Consider the following 25162-nt stretch of genomic DNA (forward strand, 5'->3'; position numbering starts at 1 on the left):
CCTTCGTTTTTAAAATGAGAAAAGGCACAGCAAATTTGTACAACTGATGATCCTAAGTGACAGACACAGACAGGATTTGAATCAGATGCTACTCCTGTGTGCTACACCACTGTAAGGATGCACCTGCTGATACCATTGCAAGGGCTTGTAGGCACCCAAGTTTTGTGTTCAAGGTCTACACAGGAAAAGGTGAGAAAACTGTGACTAAGTTCTTCAAGCCTCAACTGGAGCCAGGAAAGGCTGAGAATAGGGAAAAAGGTCCAGGCTGGGAACAAAGGAATGGTCTGGGCATGGGCAGCCCCTCCAACCACAGGGACTTGCGGAAGGTCCATGCACAGACAAGGGAAGCCACAAGAGGGCGCCTGGACCCACCCAAATGTCCATCCAGGGCAGCCTGCAGGGTGAGGTGTATATAATCGCCTTCATCCTGATTCTTTCTACCTGGAGGTTCAGGGGAGCCCTAGATTGGGGGGCTGCATAGCAGGCTCTGTCCATGGGGTCTCCGTGCAAGGAAATACCTGCTTTGAGCTCTGGGCATGTTGACCTCGGAGACAGTCCTCAGGGAATCCAGGTCCCGGGGACACTGAGGCTCTGCCCTGCTGTTTCTGTGGCCCTTCCCAACTTCCCTCAGCAGACACCTTCGTATTCATCCCTGCATAGCTTTCGCTCTGATCCTTTCCCCTGCCCGCTACCCTAGCCATGTATAGCTCCAACCCCAAAGTCATCGAGTAGTTGCCCCACCTTGATCAAGCAGATGTGATGAGTGACCAGCCTCAACTTGAAAGGCCAGGAGGTTTTGTTGATGCTCCTATAACTAGAACTTGGGTTTTGTGAGCACAGGGATTTGTGTCTGTTTGGTTCACTGCTATACCTCTAGCTCCTAGGGCGGTGGCTTATTTACAGAGAAGATGCCCAGTAAATATTTGTTGAATTGAATGAACTAATGAATCCATAGCATGGAAGAGTGTCTAGGTCTTGGAGTCAGGCAACCTGGTTTATATCTCAACCTCATTGCTTGCTCTCTGTGTAACTTTGGGCAAATGACTTATCAAATTGTCAAATAGGGATTATAATGGTATCTCCCTAAGGGCTGCTGGGAGGATTCCTGGAGATGATGTCACCAAAGCACTTCCCATAGTGTCTGACACATGCCAGGAGCTCCTAAGTGGTGGCTCATTATTTGAGATAATGAGGCCTTGGGAAATAGCACTATTTATTGAGGGTTTACCATGTGTCTGGCGTTTGGCTTATGTTGTCTAACTCAATTATCTTAACTACTTCAGGAGAAGTTAAGCAGCTCTGAAAGGTTAAATGATTTGCCCAGGGTTACAAACTGTTGAGAAGAACAGCTTGGGGTTTAAGCCCAGGTCTTGAAGACTGTAGCATGCAAGGTCAGACTTCCTGGGTTCAAGTCCAGGCTGCAACACTTACAAACAGTTTGACCTTGGACAAGTTTCTCAGTAGAGAGGTGTGGGAAGGGGCAGAGTGAGCCACCACACAGGCCTGGACTGGGTCTTCAGGATTTGCAGGGTCAAAGGCATGGCCAACTGTAATGCTGCAGCCTCACTCCCTTGAGATTGAGCTTCTTGCCAAGGCCTCTGGAAGCTGCTGTTAACCACAGCATCACCTGGCCTCCATCACACACCAGACCATTTCCAAATCTGTCTTTTGGACTCTACTTGGAGCTAGATTCACATTCTAGTCAAGGAAGCTGGAGACACACACACACACACACACACACACACACACACACACGGAGTTCCAGAAGGAGAAACACTGGCTTTAGCTGCATAAACTTAGCTAAGAACTAAGCTAAGAACTTAGCCAAGTTTCTTAGCCTCCCTGAGCCCTAATATCCTCATCTGTAAACTGAAAGGTAATCAGTAGCATCTAGAATTGTCTAGAAAATACACATGAATGGGCTGAGTCTTGAGCTCTGGGAGTGAACAAGGGAGAACGTGAGAGTCGATTTCCAAGACCATTGCCATACAGATCAGGCATTGATTTCCAAGGTTTGTTAAAAGATAACCTTCAGAAAAAAGTAGAATCTTGACTCTCATGCAAATCTAAAAGTGATACGTTTTAAAGGTTTTATTTTACTCATTAAATGATGAGAGAACAAGATAGAAATTATAACTAGCTCAACGGAAAAGTTAAAAAAGCACGAATTTATGTGGAGTCAAGGAAATGAATTACAAACAGAGGAAAAGCTAGTTTTTCCACAAAGGGGAGGGAAGTCAGTTCTACCGGACAAGACAGAGCTTGCACATCCATCAGCTACCTAGAGTTTACAAAGGTGCAAAACAGCTCAGAGACAATATCCAGGGCTAATAGAATCAGGCAGCAAGAGTGTGTTGTGGTTTCCTCAATAGGCCATGTTGGCAGGGAGAGTCCAGGCTTCTTACCCTGGGGAAGTGCAGCACTTCTCAACTTTTTGGGGTTTCAGTTTCCTCCTCTTTATTTTTCTATTTTTTGGCCACCCCACAGCATGGGGAGTTCCTGTGCCAGGGATCATATCTGAGCTGCAGTCGCAACCTAAGCTGCACCTGTGGCAACACCAGATCCTTAACCCACTGTACGAGGCTGGGGATGGAACCTGTGTCCCCTGCTCCCAAGACACCGCTGATCCTGCTGCACCACCGTGGGAACTCCAATTTCCTCATCTTTAAAAGGGGTTGCTAATTGTCTTACTTCGCGGGGTTGTTGTGAGGGTGAGAAGAGCTAGGGGAGTAGAGTGCTTAGAATAGGGCCTCACATGGAGCAGGTCATCAGCTCTTTTTAGGGCTCCAGAGCCATTCTTACGAGGACTCACCACCTGCCGAGGGACCGTGCAGGTCAAGCCCCTTGCAGTTTGTGTGTGCTGCCTAATGGCACCCTGCTCACAACCCAATACAAGAGAGACTGTTTTAAGCTTTGATTAGGGAATGGAGGCTCACAGAGGGGATGGCACTTGCCCAAAGCCACTCTGAAATTAAGTGAAGACTGGGTTAAAATCCAGGTTGGGGGAGTTCCCATCGTGGCTTAGTGGTTAACGAACTCGACTAGTATCCATGAGGATGCGGGTTCAATCCCTGTCCTCGCTCAATGGGTTAAGGATCCGGCATTGCTGTGAGCTGTGGTGTAGGTCACAGACACAGCTGGGATTCTGTGTTGCTATGACTGTGGCATAGGTTAGTGGCTACAGCTGCCATTCGACCCCTAGCCTGGGAACCTCCATATGCCATGGGTGTGGCCCTCAAAAGACAAAAGACAAACAAACAAACAAACAAAAACCCAACCCAGGTTGGTCTGGTCTAGCCAGCCCTGGGATTTTGTTGACTGTCTGTGTGACCCAGGGCGGGTGTCCTTTCTCATTGGCCTCAGTCTCCCCGCCTCTCCAGGGGGGCTGCTCAGCTGATCTCAACGTGACATCTTCTCACATTCCCTCCACTCTGTGGGGTGCACCATGGCTGCTGAGATGGCCAGGCTAGGGCAACTCTGGGAATGGCCTGGTGGGCAGGTGGCATGGGTGTGGTGGGTCAGGGAGACTGGCTGCCAGGGTCATGGCAGGGATGAGGTCCAGCCTCCAGCCACAAGCATCAGCCTGTCCAGAACTTCCATAGTTTCCACCTTGCTCATGAGGCTTGGTGGAAAGGGCTGGCTCTGGCTGGACATTAACAAGGAAAAAAGAAAAGATATTTCCCAATCACTGGGTTAGACCCCAGGTTGGCAAGAATGGGAAAGATGGGCACAGGCCAGCTCCATCTGAATAAGTGTTTTCCCTCTCCCTATCCATGTGTGTCATCCTGCACACATCTGCCATTCTTAGAGCATCCTTGTGCCAAGTGCAGCCACAAGGCAGGTTGTCCTGCTCCATGTCATGGCCTCTAAGCACCCAACTCTATGCCAAGTCCTTTTTTTTTTTTTTTTAATGGCTATACTTGTGGCATGTGGAACTTCCCAGGCAAGGGGTCAAATTGGAGCTACAGCTGCCAGCTTACACCACAGCCACAGCAAGACCAGATCCAAGCCACATCTGTGACATACACCATGAGTTCATGGCAACGCTGGATACTTAATCTACCGAGGGAGGCCAGGGATTGAACCTGTATCCTCATGGATACTAGTCGGGTTCTTAACCTGCTGAGCCATAATGAGGACTCCCTATGCCAAGTCCTTTTGTAGGGCTAAGGGAGGGGCCTTTGTCTTTGGACGATGATTCAGCTGTCAAGTCTTCATCAAGGACTGTAATGCTTAGAAATGCTTAGTTTGCAAAGGAAGGAAAACTCAAATTCGTGTGGCAAAAAAAAAAAAAAAAAAAAAAAGCAATTTCTTGGCTTATGTAACAAATGGTCCATTCTAAGGAAAAAAGTAAAATGTGGAAGGAAAGTGGGGCTAAGAGTAAGGTAGGAATACTTAAACTAGAGAGGACAGGGAAGGTCTCAGAGACAATGGACATTTGAGCACAGTCCTGAGGGAGGTGAGGAAGTGAGCCAGGTGGATGTCCCAGACAGATGGAACAGCAAGCACAAAGGCCCTGAGGTGGGAGTGTGCCTAGAGCTCAGGGAGGGAGGGGGGAGGTGGGAGATGAGGTCAGAGACGTCACCTAAAGTCAAATATTGGGGAAAGACTTGGACATTTTTTAGGAAAGAAAGTTCTTTATCCCATGGCCTAACATAAGGATCAGGTTCCTATAAGCTCTGGTGGGAAATGCAGTTGAGGTAGGGAAGAAAAAGGGGGCGAAGAAAATGAAGCAAGGACCACCCCTTCCACGCTTGGCCCTCCTTGGCCTTGGGAGAACCAGACCAGGTACTAGAAGGGAAATCAGTGGCCTGAACTCCATGGCACAGTATATAAGGGACTCTATCATTAGTAACAGCCCCAGAAGGCAAAAACCTCCTCTGGAGTCACCTAAAGCCCCTGGGGAAACTAGGTTGGGCCAGAGAAGTCTGTGACAGCTGTCACCCACTCTCTATACAGGAGCATCCAGGCCTGCCCCCAATTCAGAGGTCATAACTTCATGTGAAGGTGTCTGGTGGGCTCTCCAGGCTGGGGGAACACTCAAAATCTTGAGAGAGACTAGGGGATAATCAGCCAATTGCTTCATTTCTATATGGTGAAACAATGTACACAGAGAGAAACTGATGCACCCGAGGGTTGCACAATGGAATAGAGGCAAAGCTGGGACTTGAATTCAGAATTCTTGACTCTACAGAGTCAGTGTTCCTTCTCAATCCTGGGGGGACAAGAGCCTGGTGAGCCAGCCAGCCCCAGAGTTAACTTCTGCATTTGAATCCTGGAGCCACCAGTTGTCTATGTGGCCTGGGTTAATCACTGTATCTCTCTGTGTCTCAGATTCCTCATTTGTAAAATGCAGGTAATGATAATAATACCTGCCTCATGGGATTGTGGAAAAAAAAAGGTGATATCTGCAAATGTTTTAGAAAAACGAAAATGGTAGAATAGGACTTTCACAAATTTTCTTCTTTAAAAGCAGTGACAAAATGGGAAAAGTTGTCAGAATCATTTTTTTCCCCCAGAATTCTTGAAACTTCTTGTAGCAATCAAAGAAGAATTTATTCAAGAAAAAGGGCTAAACCTTGGTAAGAACATTTGTGGCATTTTAACCTGCCCTATTCCCACCCACAACTCTATGGCAGACTTGAAGTCCAGCAGCCCAGCAGCCACCAGAGGGAACTGAATAAGGTTGGACCACTTTCAAAACTTTTCTTCCCGACTACTGCCATTAGCTGGCCTGTCTGGTGGTTCCCTGGAAGGCTCTACTTCAAGACTGTCTTTATTCGAACTGAGTAGGAGTTCATCCAGCACAAAAAGCCTTTTTCTTGGAGGCATTTGTGAAAACACACAGAGGCAATTGTTTAGCTTTGGGGCTGCCTGCAGTGGTGGATAATATTTGGGGGAAAACAATCAGCTAACCAAAAGTCTTTAAAGGAAAAACTAGGGAATGAGGTGCCCAGAATGGCTGTGAAAAGCTCCAACATAGTCCTGGGAATCTAAAAGACTATGTGCATGTGTAGCACTGTGTGTATCCCCAGAGCTATACAAATGGAAAGATCTGAGAAGCGCCTAAGCTTTTATCTCTTTTAAGGCTAACCTTAAGGCTCTGCATGAGCAGGAAGAGAAGGCTAAGGCAGAGTTAGCCTGACTGAGTGTTGAGTGTCCCAACGTGCACAGAGCACCTCTACAAAGACTGGGAGACTTACCAGTTCCAGGAATTTAAGGAAATCTCTGTCCAACCATTTGCTGACAAGTAAAGTACCTGAACAGAGATTTCAGTGCCACACGAAGAAGAACATAGATTTTGTAGAACTAGTTTAGAAAAGTTATCAAATAACAACAAAAGCAGCAACAATAACAAACCCTGGAGATGAGGAAGAATCTGATTTCCAGAGTCACTACATGATATTATGTAAAATGTCCATTTTCAACAGCAAAAATTATGAGTCATGAAAAGAAAGAAGAAACTATGCTCCCTGCGTAAGAGAAAAGTAATCCATAGAAACTGTCCCTGAGGAATCCAGGACGTTAGACTTGGAAGAAAAAGACTTTAAGTATGTCATTTTAAATACATTCAAAGAACTAAAGGAAGCCATGTCTAAAGAAGGAAAAGAAAGTGAGAATGATGTCTTACCAAACAGAGAATTACAATAGAGACAGAAATTATATAAAAGGAACCAAATGGAAATTTTGGAGTTGAAAAGTACAATAGCTAAAATGAAAAATTCACTAGAGTGACTCAGCAAATTGCATCAAGCAGGAAAAAAATCAGTGAATTTAGAGTTAGGTCAACCAGTATTAAAAGAAGAAATGGAAGAAAAATGAATAGAGCTTCAAAGATTTGTGGGACACCATCAACCATAACATTGTACCCATAATGAGAGTCCAAGAAAGAAAGGATAGAGTCAGAGGATTTGAAGAAATAATTTCTGATGAAAAACATTAATCTACATACCCAAGGAGCTAAACGAACTCCAAGTAGGACAAACTCCAAGAGCCACACCAAGACACACCATAATGAAACTATTGAAAGTCAAAGACAAAGAAAGAATCTTGAAAACAGCAAGAGAGAAGTGCCTCCGCCAGTACAAGTGATTCTTAATAAGATTAATAGCTGCTTTCTCATTAGAAACCACAGGCTGGGAGTTCCCACTGTGGCTCAGTGGGTTACAAACCAGACTAGTATCCATAAGGATGAAGGTTCGATCCTTGGCCTTGCTCAGTGGGTTAAGGATCTGGCGTTGCCATGAGCTGTGGTGTAGGTTGCAGACATGGTTCAGATCCCACGTTGCTGTGGCTGTGCTGTAGGTTGGCAGCTGCAGCTCAGATTAGACCCCTGTCTGGGAACTTCCATATGCCACAGGTGTGGCCCTTAAAAATAAAAAAAGAAAAGAAAAGAAAAGAAAGAAAGAAACCACAAGGCCAGAAGGCTGTGAGATGACATATTCAAAGCACTTAAAAAAAGAAAGAAAAATTACGACATTTTCAGAAAAATAAAAACTGAGATTATTTGTTGTTAGCAAACTTGCCCTTCAAGAAATAGTTGTACACTGAAAGCTATAAGAAAGAAATTAAAGAAGATCTAAATAAATGGAAAGATATCCTGTGTTCATATATTATAAGATAGGGTGATATTGGCAATACTGACCAAACTGATCCACAGACTAATTACAATCCCCTTTCAAAATTCTAGCTGCTAATTTTGAAGATATTGATAAATCGATCCTAAATTTCGTTTGGAAATGCCAGGGACCCCAAATAGTCAAGACAATCTTAAAAAGAAGGCTAATATTGGAGGACCCACACTTCCCTTTTTCAAAATTTACTACAGTTCTACAACAATTAACATTAGCATTGGATAGATGTATACATCACCAGAATAGAACTGAGAGTCCAAAAATAAATCCGCACAGGTATGGACAATTGATTTTCATTTTTTAAAGTTTTATTGAAGTATAGTTTGTTTACAACATTGTGATAATTTCTGCTGTACATCAAAGTGATTCAGTTATACATGGACACACACCTATTCTTTCTTTCTTTCTTCTTCTTTTTTTTTTTTTTTTTGTCTTTTTGCCCTTTCTAGGGCCGCTTCTGGCATTGGGGTTCCTGTCGTGGCACAGCAGAAATGAATCTGACTAGGAACCATGAGGTTGTGGTTCAATCCCTGGCCTTGCTCAGTGGGTTAAGGATCCGGCGTTGCCATGAGCTGTGGTGTAGGTTGCAGATGTGGCTGAGATCTGGTGTTGCTGTGGCTCTGGCGTAAGCCGGTGGCTACAGCTCCAATTAGACCCCTAGCTTGGGGACCTCCACATGCCACAGGAGTGTCCCTAGAAAAGGCAAAAAGACAAAAAAAAAAAAGTGCAAAGTATTTGAATAGACATTTTTCAATAGAAGATACACAAATGGCCCATAAAGCCAGGAAAAGATGCTCAATGCCATTAAGCATTAGGGCACTGCAAATCAAAACCCACCGTGGGCTAGTGCTTCGCATCCCCTACGATGGGTAAGATAAAGAAAAGGTGGACAATCCTAACCATTGGCAAGAATGTGGAGAAACTGGAAATCTCCTATGTTGCTGGTGGAAATGCACAGCGATGCAGCTCCTTTGGAAAATGATTTGACAGTTCTTCAAAAAGTTCAATGTAGAGTTCTCATAAATCCCATGAATTCCTGGATATATTCTCAAGATAACTGAAAACATATTGCACTGATAACTTGAATGTGAATGTCCACAGCAGTATCGTTCATAATAACCCAAATATCCATCTACTGATAAATGGATAAACAAATGTGTTGTATTCATACCCTAGAATATTATTCAGTCACCCGAGAATGAAATACGGACACATGTGCTACAACATGGATGAACCTACCTTGAGAACGTTGGGCCAAGTGAAAGGAGCCAGTTTGAAAAGGCCACTTATTGTGTGATTCTATTTATATGAAATGCCCAGAATAGTCAAGTCCTTAGAAACAGAAAGTAAATTTGTGGTTGCCAGGGGCTGGGAAGAGAGGGACTGGAGAATGACTGCTAATGGGGTTTCTTTTCCTTTTTTTGAAAGAGACTGTATTTTTAGAGCAATTTTAGGTTTATAGCAAAATTAAACAGAAGGTACAGACATTTCCCACGTACCCTATTCTGCTACAAACGCACAGCCCTCCCCCTGCACCACCAACATCCACGCAAATATTACAGTTAAAGAACCTACACTGACACTTCATTATCACTCAAAGGCCATAGCTTACACGAGGGTCACCCTTGGTGGACAGTTGCTTTTTCTTCTTCTTCTTTTTTTTTTTTTTTTTTTTTTTGTCTTTTTAGGGCCGCACCCACGGCATATGGAAGGAAGTTCCCAGGCTAGGGGTTGAATCAGAGCTGTAGCTGCCAGCCTCCGCCACGGCCACAGCAACACCAGATCTGAGCTGCATCTGTGACCCACACTGCACAGCTCACAGCAATGGTGGATCCTCCACAAGTGAGCAAGACCAGGGGTGGAACCCGCATCCTCATGAATAATAGTTGGGTTCATTACCGCTGAGCCACAACGGGAACTCTAGAGGGTTTCTTTTTGGGGTGATTAAAATATTCTGGAATTAGATAGTGGCAGTGATTATTACAAACCACTGGATTGTATACGTTAGAACAGGTGAATTTTATGGTACGGGAAGTATCTCTCAATAAAAAGAAGGTTTAGAATAGTGCCAGATACAGGATAAGATCCTTAAATATTAACAGTTATTATCAAAAGTTTTTTTTTTTTTACCGGGCTTAGTGGGGTGGGGGAATAAATTAACTATAATTTGTCTTATATTGACCTCTACTTATTAGAGAAGAAAAAGCAGGGGGAAAAGAAGCAGAATAAGAATGACTCTCAAGTCTATGCAGCCCTTTTATCTTTTTTTTGCCTTTTCTAGGGCCGCTCCTGCGGCATATGGAGGTTCCCAGGCTAGGGGTTCAATCAGAGCTATAGCCACCGGCCTACGCCAGGGTCACAGCAACGCCAGATCCGAGCTGCATCTTCGACCCACACTACAGCTCATGGCAACACCGGATCGTCAACCCACTGAGCAAGGCCAGGGATTGAACCCGCAACCTCATCGTTCCTAGTCGGATTCGCCAACCACTGCGCCACAACGGGAACTCCCGTGCAGCCCTTTTAGTTTACAAAGCATTCGCAGATCTTTTTCCCGAGAAGGTGTTCCACCCATGACAAGGCACTTAGGAAGCTTGGCCATCACTGTGATTATTTATTCATCATTTCACTATTTTTGTCTCTTTTGTCTCTTCCTAGGTGAGCAGATATTTTGTCTAATTCATCTGGTACTTCCCATTTATGCAGTAGGTACTCAATACCTATTTGGTGAGTGAATGGCTAAATGGCTGAATGAATGAATGGATGAATGAATGCCCCCATGGTCTCACTTGAACTCAAAACACTGTAAGGATAGACTAGATTTTTTAGCTCCACAGAGTTAGGAAACAGAGGCCCAGTGAGGACAGGTGATAAGCCTGAAACAGCTCTGCTCTGCCAAGGTATAGGGACATGTAAATTCCCCTCCCTCTGCCCTCAGGGGTCCTTCCTCTGGCCAAGGAGGTTTCTTTTCCAACTGATGGAGTGTGAGACAACTCTTGCCAAGTTCTCAGCCCCTCCAGGGATCCCCACGGAGTTATTCCTGATAGTGTGTCCCCTCGGGGGCTTGTGACTGTCCTGTCCTCCATTACTGACCTGAAATTCCATTTTCTCATCTCTAAAATAGGTAATTACATGTTCATGTTTGTTCAGTATTGCAATGATGTCAGTTCTCCCTGATTTGATCTACAAATTCAATGCAATCTTAAAATCTCAAGAATTTTCTTTCTTTTCTTCTTCCTTCTTTCTTCCTTTCTTTCTCTCTTTCCTTCCTCCCTCCCTCCCTTCTTTCCATTCTCTCTCTTTCTTTTTCTTTCTTTTATTTATGAAAAAAGTCAAGGTGATTCTAAAATTTACATGAAAATCCAAAATATCTGAGAGTTACCACTAAAATCTTGAGGAAGAAAGTTAGGAAAATTTGCTCTGACAGATATCAGGACGTATTATTAAATGAGTCATTAAGGTAATGTAGTGTTAGCAAAAGACACCCATGGAATGGATGGAGAGGCTGGAATTAGACCCAAATGTTTGTGATACTTGATTTAGGACAAAACTGATAGTATAGTACAGTGAGGAAAGGATACACTTTCCCCTAAATGGTGTTGGGACAACTGGAGGTCCAGTTGGGGGAAAAGTGATTTTTTTTTTTTTTTTTTTGGTCTGTTTGCCTTTTCTAGGGCCGCTCCCACGGCACATGGCGGTTCCCAGGCTAGGGGTCTAATCAGAGCTGCAGCTGCTGGCCTACACCAGAGCCACATCCAACTCGGAATCTGAGCCGCGTCTGTGACCTACACCATGGCTCACAGCAATGCCAGATCCTTAACCCACTGAGCAAGGCCAGGGATCAAACCTGCAACTTCATGGTTCCTGGTCAGATTCCTTAACCACTGTGCCACAATGGGAACTCCGTGAATCTTTAATTCTCTACCTCACATACGCAAAGAAGAAAATCCAGGTGCTTATGAAATTAAATCTGAAAGTTAAATGTGAAAATGAAAAAATAAATGTGAAAATTAAAACTAAATAAGACAATAGGTAGGGAGTTCCCGCTATGGTGCAGCAGAAACAAATCCAACTACTATCCATGAGGATGTGGGTTTGATCCCTGGCCTTGCTCAGTGGGTTGGGGATCTGGTGTTGTGGTGAATTGTGTAGGTCACAGATGTGGCTCAGATAACCATGTTGCTGTAGCTGTGGCTTAGGCCAGCAGCTGTAGCTCCAACTGGACACCTAGCCTACTTCCATATGCCGTGGGTGCGGCCCTTAAAAAAAAAGGAAAAAAAAAAAACCCCAATAGGTAAATGTCTTCATGACCTTGGGTTAGGCAAAGATTCCTTAAATTGCGCAGAAAAACACTAACCATAAAGGAAAAGAATTGAATTTATTAAAATTCATAATGTCTGTTCATCCAAAGACACGACTGATGTAGTAAAAAGGTAAGCCGCAGAGGAAAAGAAAGTATTTGTTGTATGAAAAACCCATAAAGGACTTGTTAACCAGAACATATGAAGAGTGCCTCCATGCATTAAGATCTATACAACCCAACGTAAAAAATGACAACACACACAGACAAGCATTTCACAAGAGAATATTCAAGTGGTGAATAAGGCATAAGAAAAGATACTCAAGCTCACTGGTTATCAGGGAAATGAATTTTTCAGTCTCAATGAGATACACACTCATTAGAATGGCTGAAAAGGAAATGTCTGACATTACCAAGTACAGGCATGGATGTAGAGCAACTGAAATTTTTATGCATCTTGGAAAACCGATAGCGCCCAGTAAGCCAAATGTGTGCACCTTCTATGGCCAGCAATTCCACTCCCAGGTTTATACCCAATAGAAGTTTATTCAAAGAAGCACCAGAAGAGACATGAAAAGTATTCATGGAAGTATTATCTGTAGTAGCCCCAAACTGGAAATAATTTAAATGTCCATTGCCTGAGGAATGAATGAGTAAAGTAGGGTATATTATATTTATATAGTAGAAAAACAAAGAACTATAAAAATAGTTTTTACTTCATGAGACAAGATGGATGAATCGCACAATCATAATTTTGAGTGAAAGAAGACAGACACAATAGATGCATACTGCATATTTCCAGGCACGTCAGATCCCAAACCAGACAACGCTAATCCATGGTGTTAGCAGTTATGCTGAGGGATACTCTTTGGAGCAGGAAAAGGGACACGGCTGTGACAGAGCATGGGGGATGACAGTTATGTGGTGTGTTCACTTTGTATGTGTCACACTGCTGGGTGTTTTTGAATACAATGGTTTATTTTCAAAAGTGGCTGTAGTGATAGGAGTCCCTGATATTGTAAAGAAAAAAAATAATATTATTAACAATAACAATTGAACGAGACTATTGAGCTCTATTTAAGTCAGGCGGCTGAATAAATGGCTCGTGGAAATCTAACAAGAATTAAAATACTGAAATATTTCCCCTTTCCCTTTCCTTATATGGAAGCTCCCACCGGCAGCCAGAGGCATCCATTTGCCTTCCTGGGATCAGGATTGTTACAGCAGGAGCTCAAGGGAAAAAGCTGATGTTCAGCCTCAGACCCTCAGATCCGAAGTTGATGTCCAGCCTCAGGATTTCTGAGTCCTTCTCAAGGAAATGGCCATGAAAACCCGAGTTATTTAGTGAGTAACAAGTTTTCTCAATTCCTAGGGTCTCATTAATACATGAAGAGCCTGATCTTGACCTGATGGGCAGGAAAATGGGTCTTGACCATTAGCCACAGGTAGGAAAACATCTGAGTCAAGGTGTTTAGGGATGTCCCTTTTGCCCAGGAAGAATGACTGGGGAAGGGAGAGAGAAGTCAGTGAGAAGGAGGTAGAGGAAGCAAGTTTCCTGGGAGCTTCCTTTATTCACACACACACACACACACACACACACACACACACACACACACACACACGGTGCACAGCAAGGTGGGCTGCTATCAAATGTCCAGAGAGACAAGGAGATCAGTTAGAGAAAGGACTCCATCGTTGCCATGGTAAAGTCTAACCACACGCACGCACACTCTTGTTTCATCCTCATATTGAGCTTGTTAGGTAGACACTATTATCAACCCATTGATCACACGTGGAAACCAAGGTAGAGGGAACAATGTGCTTACCTGAAGTCGGGACTACGGAACGTCGCTCTTGTGTGTGATGCTGCACTGTTCCTAAAACACTGAATGTAGCACCCTATACGTTAAAAGGAATTATTGTTGCCGTCTTCCCAGTGCTTCTTCCCAAATAAATTGTAGAGGATGGTACAATTAGTAAGAAGACATGGTACGTATACACAGTGAAACACTACTCAGCCATAAAAAAGAATGAAATAATGCCATTTGCAGCAACATGGATGCAACCAGAGATTCTCATACTAAGTGAAGTAAGTCAGAGAGAAAAAGACAAATACCATATGATATCACTTATGTGTGGAATCTAAAATATGGCACAAATGAACCTACCTGTAGAATAGAAAGAGACTCACGGCCATAGAGAACAAACGTGGGGTTGCCGAGAGGGTCGAGGGAAGAAGTGGAATGGATGGGGAGTTTGGGGTTGGTAAATGCAAACTATTGCATTTAGAATGGATAAGCAGTGAGGTCCTACTGACAGGGAACTATGTCCAGTCTCTTGGGAAAGACCATGATGGAAGATAAATATGAGAAAAAGAATGTATACATGTGTATTTATGACTGGGTCACTATACTGTATAGCAGAAATTGACTCAACACTGTAAATCAACTATACTCTAATAAAAAGTAAATTTAATTAAAAAAAGAAATCAGAGGAGTTCACATTGTAGCTCAGTGGTAATGATCCTGACTAGTATCCATGAGGATGCAGGTTTGATCCCTGGCCTTGCTCAGCGGGTTAAGGACCCAGCATTGCTCTGAGCTGTGGTGTCGTTTGCAGACACGGCTCAGATCCTGTGTTGCTGTGGCTGTGGCTGTGGCCCACAGCTGCAGCTCTGATTCGACCCCTAGCCCGGGAACTTCCCTATGCTGCAGGTGTGGCCCTAAAATGCCAAAAAAAAAAAAAAAAAAGAGAGAGAGAGAGAGAGACAGAAAGAAAGAAAAGATAAAAGGAAATCAGGAGATTCTCCAAAAAGACCTAATTCTGCCACCAGTTAATTAAAAGCCCTTCAGTGAAGGGACAACCCCTCTGCTGGTCACCCAGCCCTTCCTGCCCACTCTCCTGTCTGCTCCTTGCATGAAGCTTTCAGATATGGTGGATTAGGGGGTGTCAGCCCCACCCTGCCTTGGAGAAAAGGAAACTGGGAGACTCAAGCTGCTTGCCACAGGCTGCTTAGCAGGCTCAGTAAGTAGGTGTGTCAGTATATAAAGTCAGTAAGAAGGTGTGAGATACAGTCACGGCTCCTCTCTGGGCCCCAATGTCTTCAGCTGTAAAATGGACATAAAGGCACTTAGGTTGGACTTACTCTTAAGTCCAACTCTTACACCTGGCTTGATGTTTCTGGAGTGCAAGAGAGAAAGAGAAAGAGAAGAGGGAAAGAAAGGGAGAGGAAGAAAGGAGGACGAGCTCCAGAGTGTTAAAGGGGTAGCTTAGATTTCAGCTTTTATTTTTGTAGGTTGTAATGAGAAAAGATTCAAACCAGATGTTGTCCTGGTGACTTGCAGTAGCTGAGCGTGGGGCTGGGCTGTGATAATACCGCATGAGCTTGAAGCAATCTATCCATTAGCCGCCCCAATCAGAGTGAAGCAGTTAGCATTTGCAAGGAACCGTGTCCCCCACCCTTGAGTTCAGTGTTTGGAATGAGCCTCGGACCCCAACGGGGCGTCTTCACTCTTCTGGGAAGGGCCTATTCTTCAGAGATTGTCCAGCCCCTTCTCCCACTCACACCTCTGGGGAGAGCCTCACTCATGAGGCCAGGCTGGGACCCAGTGGCTCCCCTGGCAGCACATTCGAGGCAGGACGGGGAGGCAGGAGGAGCAGCGCAGAAGAGCCAGGCTCCGCGGGGGCCCATGGAGACCGGCCCAACAGCCCACAGGATCACAGGCCACATGGTTATTACTTTTTAATTAAAATGGCGTCTTTCCCCCTTATTACAAAAGCCATGTCTGTTTATTTTAGCAAAATTAGACAGGCCAGACCAGGAAAAAGGAAAAATTAAAAACGACCCATGACCCAGAGAGAGACATTATTAATGCCCTGGTATATGCAGGGGTCACAAACCAAAGGCACAGGGGGCCAGGCCTGTAAATGTGAATTGGATGGTATTAAAATTCATAAATATGTGTGCATCAAATGGTATTAAAATTCATAAAAATGTGTGAGGATGATGAATTAATTTACATGAAAATTAATATAAATATGTGAATTGTGATATTAAAGGTGTCAGGAATGTTTGAATCTGTGCAATAATTGAGAGTATGCAGTGGTATATAAAGATATGCAAATGCTGAAGAGATTTTTATTTTATTTTATTTTATTATTTTTATTTTTATTTTTTATCTTTTTGCCATTTCTTGGGCTGCTCCCACGGCATTTGGAGGTTCCCAGGCTAGGGGTCGAATCGGAGTTGTAGCCGCCGGCCTACGCCAGAGCCACAGCAACATGGGATCCGAGCCGAGTCTGTGACCTACATCACATCTCACGGCAACACCGGATCCTTAACCCACTGAGCAAGGCTAGGGATCGAACCGACACCTTCATGGTTCCTACGTGGATTTGTTAACCACTGAGCCATGAAAGGAACTCCTGAAGAGATTTTTAAATATTGACTGAGACTCTGGGGGGTGGGGGGTCACCGGTTTGAAACCCTGCTATGTATCTTTCTAGATTTCTCTCTCTCTGTCTCAAATACATATATATGTATATGAAAATATACACATAGACACATACATACATGCACACAGAAAAATACACATACCTCCATATACATCCAGCAGGATTTCATATGGATGCTCAAGATAATATTCAGACAAAATTGGAAGCCCTTGGGTTGAAGGATGATTAAGGGCTGCTACTTCCACCCTTTTTGCCACCTTCTCACCCCAACAGTAGCTCCTAAATTACTCTGGGCAACACAGGGATCTGGTTTGAAAACCAGTCACCTAATCCAGTGGTTCTTAGTCTTCAGCTTTTCATGGGCCAGTAAGTTTCACCTTCCACATTAGGAGGGACTAGTCTTAGGTTGTCAACTTTCTTTCCACCACGTGTGGCAGGCATGGTTAAGCTGCCTTCTCAACAGCCATTTCCTATCATCCTAGGAAATGGCTTGGTTTTGTTTTAGGGGGCTTTGTACCCTGACCTGGGAAATTAATCATCACTAGTAAACCTGACATGGAAATTCCACTTCCTTTTGCCAGATGCTTGATGTCTTAGACCCCCTTGCAGCTAAGGGTGGTCTTGTGACGTAATGTAGCCAGTGAAACATAGAAGTTGGTCTGCGGAGTTCCCATAGTGGCTCAGCAGAAACAAATCTGATTAATATCCATGAGGACGCAGGTTCGATCCCTGGCCTTGCTCAGTGGGTTAAGGATCTGGGATTGCTGTGAGCTGTGGTATAGGTCGCAGATGCGGCTCAGGTCTGGCATTGCCGTGGCTATGGCATAGGCCAGCGGCTATAGCTCTGATTTTTCCTGCCACTGGAAGGCCTTTTCCCTCTTTCTAGCTAACTGGCACTCATCTTTCAAAATTCAGCTCGCACATCGCTGCTACCAGGAAGCCTCCTTGACTGCCTCTGCTTGGACCAAGGACTATGCTTGCCCCCGCCCTCCACCCCAATACTTTCTCCCTATAATGTCCTGGTCACACACTGTAGCAACAGCCTGTCCACTTGTCTTAGTTCCCATCAGATGGTTGGGTCCTTAGAGGAAGAGAGAGCCAGAGAGAGACAACCCCCTTTGGTGGGGAGCTCTGTCCTCCTCCTGCTCTCTGTGCAGAGAAACTCTGCCCTCCCTTCAATCCTTGCTCAAAGACCTTGACAACCCTGCCCGCCTATCCGTCTTCCTAAGTGGCCTCAGAACCCCACTGGCCCCTGGGTACCTGGCTCATTTGACCTGCTCCTGTGGAGACAGTTGCCAGAGAGCAAGACCTAGAATCATGCCTGGGTTTTATCACTGTCTCAGTCCACTCAGGCTGCTGAAAAAAAACACCATAAATTGGGGAGTTCCCGTCGTGGCACAGTGGTTAACAAATCCAACTAGGAACCATGAGGTTGCCAGTTCGATCCCTGGCCTTGCTCAGTGGGTTAAGGATCCAGCAATGCCGTGAGCTGTGGTGTAGGTCAAAGATGCAGCTCAGATCCTGCGTTGTTGTGGCTCTGGCATAGGTCGGCGGCTACAGCTCCGATTAGACCCCTAGCCTGGGAACCTCCATATGCTGCGGCAATGGCCCTAGAAAAGGCAAGAAGACAAAACGAAAACCAAAAACCAAACAAACAAAAAAAAACACCATAAGCTGGGTGGCTTACAAACAAGCAGTTATTTCTCACAGTTCTAGAAGTCCAAGATCAAGGTACTGGCAGATCTGGTGTCTGGTGAAGTCCCTTTTCTTTGTTTGTGGACAGATGCCTTCTTGCTGTTCCCTCACATGGCTGGGCAGGGGTGTGCCTCTGGTCTCTGCCTTTTCTTATTATTCCCCCTATGGGGGTTCCGCCAACTTGACCTCCTCCAAACCTAACTACCATCCAAAGGCCCCACCTCCAAATATTATCCTCTAGGGATTAGGGCTTCAACACGTAAATTTTGGAGGGAAATAAACATTCAGTGCGTGTGCTGTTGAGCTGTGTGACCACAGGCACAGCCTTCTCCTCTAGGAGTCTGATCGCCCCTTTTGTGCAAGGAAGCGATTAGAAAGGAATTTTTCAATCAGCCAGGAAACTCTAATGAAAGATTTATGATTTTTGACTCTATCCTGCTTTAACCCTAAACATTCTCCTTTCTTCTGGTACACGCCCCGGTTTCATCTTTTTCCAGTCCTGGAGGGCTGGGGATAGGGCATGGGACTCAAGCCAGTCTGACCGAGGCAGGCCCTGGGCACAGCGATTGGTAATGGTAATGCATGAGGACATGTGACCTGAGAGCCAGTTAGAGTGGATCTCAAAACTGCCGCTGGGGAGTTCCTGTTGTGGTGCAGCGGAAACGAATCCCACTAAGAACCATGAGGTTGCGGGTTCAATCCCTGGTCTCGCCCAGTGGGTTAAGGATCTGGCGTTGCCGTGAGCTGTGGTGTAGGTTGCAGACGCAGCTCGGATCTGGTGTTGCTGTGGCTCTGGCGTAGGCCTGCAACTACAGCTCTGATTTGACCCCTAGCCTGGGAACCTCCATAGGCTGCAGGTATGGCCCTAAACAAACAAACAAACAAAAAACTGCTTCTGGGGTTGCTGGAGGACTGTCACTGTTTTTGCAGCTTTAGAATCCAAAGCTGGAGCTGCCTAGGTTGCTAGAGAATGGGAATCACATAGATGGATTGAGAGAGGCAAGATTCTGATGACATCGCTCGAACCTTTGTATCCAGCCTCATGGATTATTTGATTCTCTCTTCTCTCCCGCCCCCCCACCTTTCTCCCTTCCCTTCTTTATTTCTCTGCCCTCTGTCTCTCCTCCCCCACCTCCCCAGGTCCTGTGCCCCTTGCTCCCACTGCAGCCCCATATATGTCCATATATGCAGAGGTTTCAGGCTCAGGTCTGTCCCAGGTTGTGCAGTGGCCCAGCTGCAACCTGACCCCAGTAGGGTGGGAACTGGGTCCCCAGAAGGGCTGTGAGGCACAGACTGCAGAGGGCACATGGGGAAGGGGCAGAGAAACTGGGCAGTGTGTTCCTAGCACCATCCAGAGGGAGTTCCTCTGTTCTGGGCTCAAGCCTCAGCCTTGTTAGGAGCTTGCCCCATGCCAGCTTTGTGTACTTTTCACAGCATTGAGGGAGGGAGAAGCCTTCCTCCTTATCCTTATTCTTGGGACAGTTCAAGGTCAGCACTAGACAGTGCAGGGAGAATGAAAGGGAATGGTCTCCATTATGTCTTTAGTATCTTTCTTAAGATCTTGATTGGCAAGAACAGAAAGCATCTATGCCATCACCTGGGTCTGTACATCTCCTCACCCAGCCTGGGCTCTCTTCCTGGGACCATTGCCCCTGGGTGCTTGTGCTGTCAGCAGCTTCTATTCTGGCCTGCAAATCACCAGCAGTGTGCTCTGTCTAAAGCACGAGGTACTCAGGTCACCCCACAAATTCAGGGAAGGGATTAGTTATATAATGCAAATCACAGAACAAAATGGCTTAAAGGACAGATTTGCATACTATGGTCCTCGAGATAAATCTGACCCACTGCTTTGTTTGGTAAATAAAGTTTTATCGGAACATAGCCATACCCATTCATTTATGTATGATCTATGGCCAATTTTTCAGAGTTGAATAGCTTTAATAGAGACTAGATGGTCCACATAGACTGAAATATTTACCACTTGGCCCTTTATTGAAAAGGTTTGTGGATCCTTGAATTGATACAACAATAATCATCCATTGTCTCTCATGGTTCCTTTAGGTCAGGAGTTTGGGAGAAGTTTAGCCAGACAGTTTTGGCTTAGGGTCTTTCATGAGGTTCCAGTTAGGTATTGACAGAGGCTGCACACATCTGAAGGCTTGACAGGAGCTGAAGGATTCCCATTCAAGAAGACTCACTCACGTGGCTGGCCATTTGGTGCTGGCTATAGGCTGGGGGCCTCAGTTCCTCTTCCCAGGGGTCCCAACGTAGGATAGCTTGAGTATCCTCATAGTATGTCTGCTGTCCCCAGAAGGAGTGATTCAAGGGAACAAGGTAGAATCTCAATGCCTTTATGAGCTAGATTCAGAAGCCACGCCCTGGCACTTCTGCCATATTCTACCGTCACGCTGGCCAGCCCTGATTCAACATAGTAATGATGTCAGGAGATTAAATATCAGGAGGTGGGATCATTGGGACCAACTTAGAAGCTGGCTATCACATGGAGGAGGCAAAGTCATGCGCACATGAGTATTTTGATCTATAGATGTATTATCTTAGGCTTGCGCCGTGCTTTATGCCAATATTTTTTAATTTGGGGATTCCAAAAATATCTAAATTATTCCACATATACTACAATAGGATGGCAGTGAACAATAGCTGCCCTTTTAGCATGGGACATAATTCTTTCTAGTTTACGGCATTTCCCACCATTCTTTATTGATCCCTGACAGGGAAACAATTTTAGGGAATTTTTTTTTTTTTTTTTTTTTTTTGTCTTTTTAAGACCGCAGGTGCAGCATATGGAAATTCCCAGGCTAGGGGTTGAATTGGAACTGCAGCTGCTGGCCTACACCACAGGATCAGCAATGCCAGATCCGAGCTGTGTCTGTGAATGAACATCACAGCTCACGGCAACATGGGATCCTTAACTCACTGAGGAAGGCCAGGGATCGAACCCGAATTCTCATGGATACTAGTCAGGTTCCTTACCACTGAGCCACAATGGGAACTCCTTAGTGATTGTTAATAATTACCCTTGGGCTGTTTCCTTACTGGAAAGAAATACTTCTCTTCAACCTCATCTATATTGAAGGATGGCAAAGGAAAGACGCATTGAGAGGACTTCCCAGTTTAAGAATTAGAGGGACCACATTTCTTATTAGGAGAGAAGACTATTCCTGCATATTTATTTATTTAGTTAGTTAGTTTTGTCTTTTTGCCAGTTCTAGGGCTGCTCCTGCGGCATATGGAGATTCCCAGGCTAGGGGTCTAATCAGAGCTGTAGCCACCGGCTTACGCCAGAGCCACAGCAACGAGGGATCCGAGCCACGTCTGCAACCTACACCACAGCTCACGGCAACGCCAGATCCTTAACCCACTGAGCAAGGCTAGGGATTGAACCTGCAACCTCATGGTTCCTAGTCGGATTCGTTAACCCCTGAGTCACGATGGGAACTCCTATTCCTGTATATTTAATGTACCATAATATATATACATTTTGTTTGTTTGTTTTTGGCTGCATCTGCAGCATGTGGAAGTTCCTGGGCCAGGGATCGAACTTGAGCCACAGCAGTGACCACATTGGATCATTAATTCACTGAGCCACCAGAGAACTCCTGTATATGTATTTTAAACGAGTACAGCCACACCACACCTTGTAAATGTTACTCCTTGGCCAGCGGAAGCCAATCTCTTTTGGCCTTGAGGATCTTTTGTAATCTGGCCCCTCCCTAAATTAAAGACAATATGACAGAGAGATTAAGAATTCAGACATTGGGATCAGACCACGTGGGTTCAAATACCAGCTCTACCACTCATCAGTTGTATCCTCTATTTTCTCATCTCAAACATAGAGGCAATAATAGTACCCATCAAATACAGCTTTTTTTCTTTTTTAATCATTTATTTATACATATATTTTTTTCTACTGTACAGCATGGTGACCCAGTTACACATACATGTATACATTCTTTTTTCTCACATTAAGTGTTCCATCATAAGTGACTAGACAGAGTTCCCAGTGCTACCCAGCTAATCCCCCATTGCTAATCCATCCCGAAGGCTACATTCTGCATCTGTTTACCCCAAGCTGCCAGTCCCTCCCACTCCCTCCCCTTCCCCCTTGGCAACCACAAGTCTATTCTCCAAGTCCATGATTTTCTTTTCTTTGGAAAGGTTCCTTTGTGCCATATATTAGATTCCAGATATAAGTGATATCATATGGTAAAACCTTCACATAGAGTTTTGTGACTACCTTTCCAGTTCTATTTCCAGCCCTACCAGTCCTCTAGCTACCTAAACACTCCAGACTCTTTTAGGTCTCTCTGCCTTTGCACATTCTTCTCCCTCCATCTACAATTCTCACGTCCTGCTTCTCTGCCACAAGGCTCCGTCCACAGTCACCTGCTGAGGTTGTCCTTAGCTTTGTTCACCAAGCTTGTGTGGTTCTCCTGGCTATGTGGTAGGATAGTATTTCATAGTCCCCTTGTGGTTGAGTTGGGACCACGTGACAATATCTGGTCAGTGGGTTGTGGGTACAAGTAACACATGTCTCTTCCAGGCTAGAGCACTTAAAGGCAGGTTCAAGACTCTCCAGAATTCTCTCTTCCCTCTGCCACAGCAACTGGGTCTTGGAGTCAGGATGATGGTGTGAGCAGAGCCACAGCCAAGCCAGGCTCGAATTATTGAGAAAAAAACCCACCTTTGTGGTTTAAGACTCCAGGGTTGTTACAAGAGCTGTGCCTAGTGTGTATTAACTCCTTTCCTAAGAAAGCTTTCCTCAAAGAGAGCTGATCTGAATGTGGCCCATGGGTTTCCATGGCAACCAGTAGACGCCTCTATTAATCCCTCATCTCCTACAGCCCTGTATTAAATAACTGGCTTATATGTATCTTGCTGCCTCCCAGTACTGCTCTCAATATTGCTCTGCCTTCCCTAACTCCCCATTGTAAAAACACCCCTTCTGCTCTTTGCTGAAGGAACCTGATTTAGTTCTTGGTATTTTATTCTCAAAAGGAATTACTTTTATTTATGGACTTGTTTATTGTGTGCCTCTTTCACGAAACAATAAGCTTATAGCCGCGGGGCCTGGCTCAGTGTCTGACACAGAGATGCTACAAATGAAGGAATGATTGATGAAACCTGCATACCCAGGGCTTAGCACCGTGCCCAGCACAGACATCTGTGAACCTGAATGAATGAACCAATGAATGAACGCCCTCCTCAGCCACTTATCCACCCTTGACCATGCTCGCTGGTGTCCTCTCTCAGGCCACAGCGAGACTTGAGAGGCAGACAAGAAGGCCCCGGGAAGGGGCTCTTGTTGCTGCCTTCTTGTTTATCCCCCTTGCTGCAAAATCTCCTGTGACCATTTAAAGCCAGGAAGCCAAATCAAAGGGCCTTGGATTCAAAGGACACTAATTACCTTTCAAAGAGTTCCCCTTGGCTTTAGCCACACAATTCCCGTCAGAGGCTGTGGGAGTTTGTGGTTCCTGTGCTGGGCTTTGAAACTGGGAGGGATTAATGGGGCTTGATTAAACCACAAATGTCAGGAAGCACGGAGGGCAGCTCAAAATGCCGGCCATCTCCATCCTGGGAGAGGGACAGTCACTGACCTCCCCTCCCCTCTCACTAGGGGCTGCTGAAGAAGGGGTTGAGGGGGTCGGCATCTTCTTCGCCTTACACTCAGGGCACCACTTTCGCGCTTAGGATGATGCTCGTTTACATGGAAATGACCAATGTGCTAATAAGAATTTCGTTCTGCGTTTCATTAAGGCCGTTCTCAAAGGAGGTGTACTAAGAATCCTGCCTACTAATTTTCTCTGGCCTGATGTCTGAACAGCATTGTCTTCAACGCCACAGCAGTAGGATTGTGCTAAAATAATTGATAAGAGTGACAATAGCCACCAGTTCAGCGAGCACCTACCTTAGTAACAGGCATGGAGCTCGTTGCTTTATGTTGTTAATCTCATTTTATCCCTGTACCTCCCTGAGGGGAGACAGGGGCTCTTATTAGCTCCATGCCACAGATGAAGAAACGGATGCTCAGAGAGGTGCAGCCACTTGCCCAATGTCACACAGCATGGAAGTGACAGACCAGAAGTTAGCCCTGGGTCTCTCCTGCCTCAGAACCCAAACTGCTTTACCCTGTTGGCTGTGGTAAATTCCAAGGGCCCATTCTTCGCATATCGAAGAGGAATGATTTTGTGGAAAACAAAGACAGTAAAATAAGAGAAGAGGAAGGTGTGTTGGAGAAATCCTGTCAGCCCAGAGCCTCATTTAGTTTGAAAACCCACCCTGGGCCTGACGTCTGCCACCTACTGTGCCACTTCCTGTGAGGAAGTTTTTCAGCTGTGAGCAGCTAGAACTCAGCTCAGCAAGGAAGACACTGCTGATTTTCTCGCCTCACATCATTCCCAAGCCTTCTCTTCCTGTCTTCATCATAGAGGTTGGAAAACCCAAATACCCACTTTCCCAGGCTCCCTTGCTGCCAAAGGTGCCCACATGGCCAATTCTGCCCAATTCGAGACATCCATGGAAGCCTCCTTGGGGCTTCTGGGAAGCCTCCACTTTTCCCTAAAAGAGAGACATGCTTGCAGCAGCCTTCCCCACTTCTTCCTTCTGCCTGGAATATGATGCGACACTCGATCTGTGGCAGCCTTCTTGTGTACAGAGGGAAACGCTAAGAGATTCACAGACATTGCAGAGCCATCAAGCCAAAGCTAGACACTGCTTAGCTCTAGTTTTTTGGTTGTTTTTTTTTGTTTTTTTTTTGTTTTTTTTTTTTTTTTTTTTTTTTGCCATGCCTGCGGCATGTGGAAGTTCCTGGACCAGAGATCAAACCTGTACCACCACACTGACCCGAGCCACTGCAGTGACAATGACAGATCCCTAATATGCTGCAATGCAAGGAAACTCCAGCTCTAGATTTTTTGAAAGTGAGAATAAAATCCCTATTTATTTATGCTCCTGTTAGCTGTATTTTCCACAGTTTGAAACCCAAAGCATCTTAATGGGTAGAGCCTTTCATCCTATGTCTTTTATTAAGAATGAGAAAATTTCCCAGAAGCCCCCTCTC

At 45.1% G+C, this 25162-nt stretch overlaps 1 long non-coding RNA gene across 2 annotated transcripts in view; it reads left to right on the plus strand.

Annotated features, from left to right (window-relative positions):
* The window catches only part of LOC102164496 (uncharacterized), a 38012-nt gene that overhangs the window by 8496 nt on the left and 4354 nt on the right, over nucleotides 1-25162 (plus strand). The window contains exons 2-3 of one of the 2 annotated variants that reach the window (XR_014832131.1): nucleotides 13103-13278; nucleotides 23860-23909. This is a non-coding gene — a long non-coding RNA (uncharacterized LOC102164496). Of the gene's footprint in view, nucleotides 1-13102; nucleotides 13279-23859; nucleotides 24686-25162 lie in introns of both variants that reach the window. The other variant, XR_014832130.1, reaches the window with a different exon arrangement.

This window comes from Sus scrofa, chromosome 17 (genome assembly GCF_054392235.1).
Source record: "Sus scrofa isolate SSC_HxYL_T2T_F1_AM1 chromosome 17, Sscrofa_HxYL_maternal_Yorkshire_Landrace_v2.0, whole genome shotgun sequence".
Taxonomy (NCBI): domain Eukaryota; kingdom Metazoa; phylum Chordata; class Mammalia; order Artiodactyla; family Suidae; genus Sus; species Sus scrofa.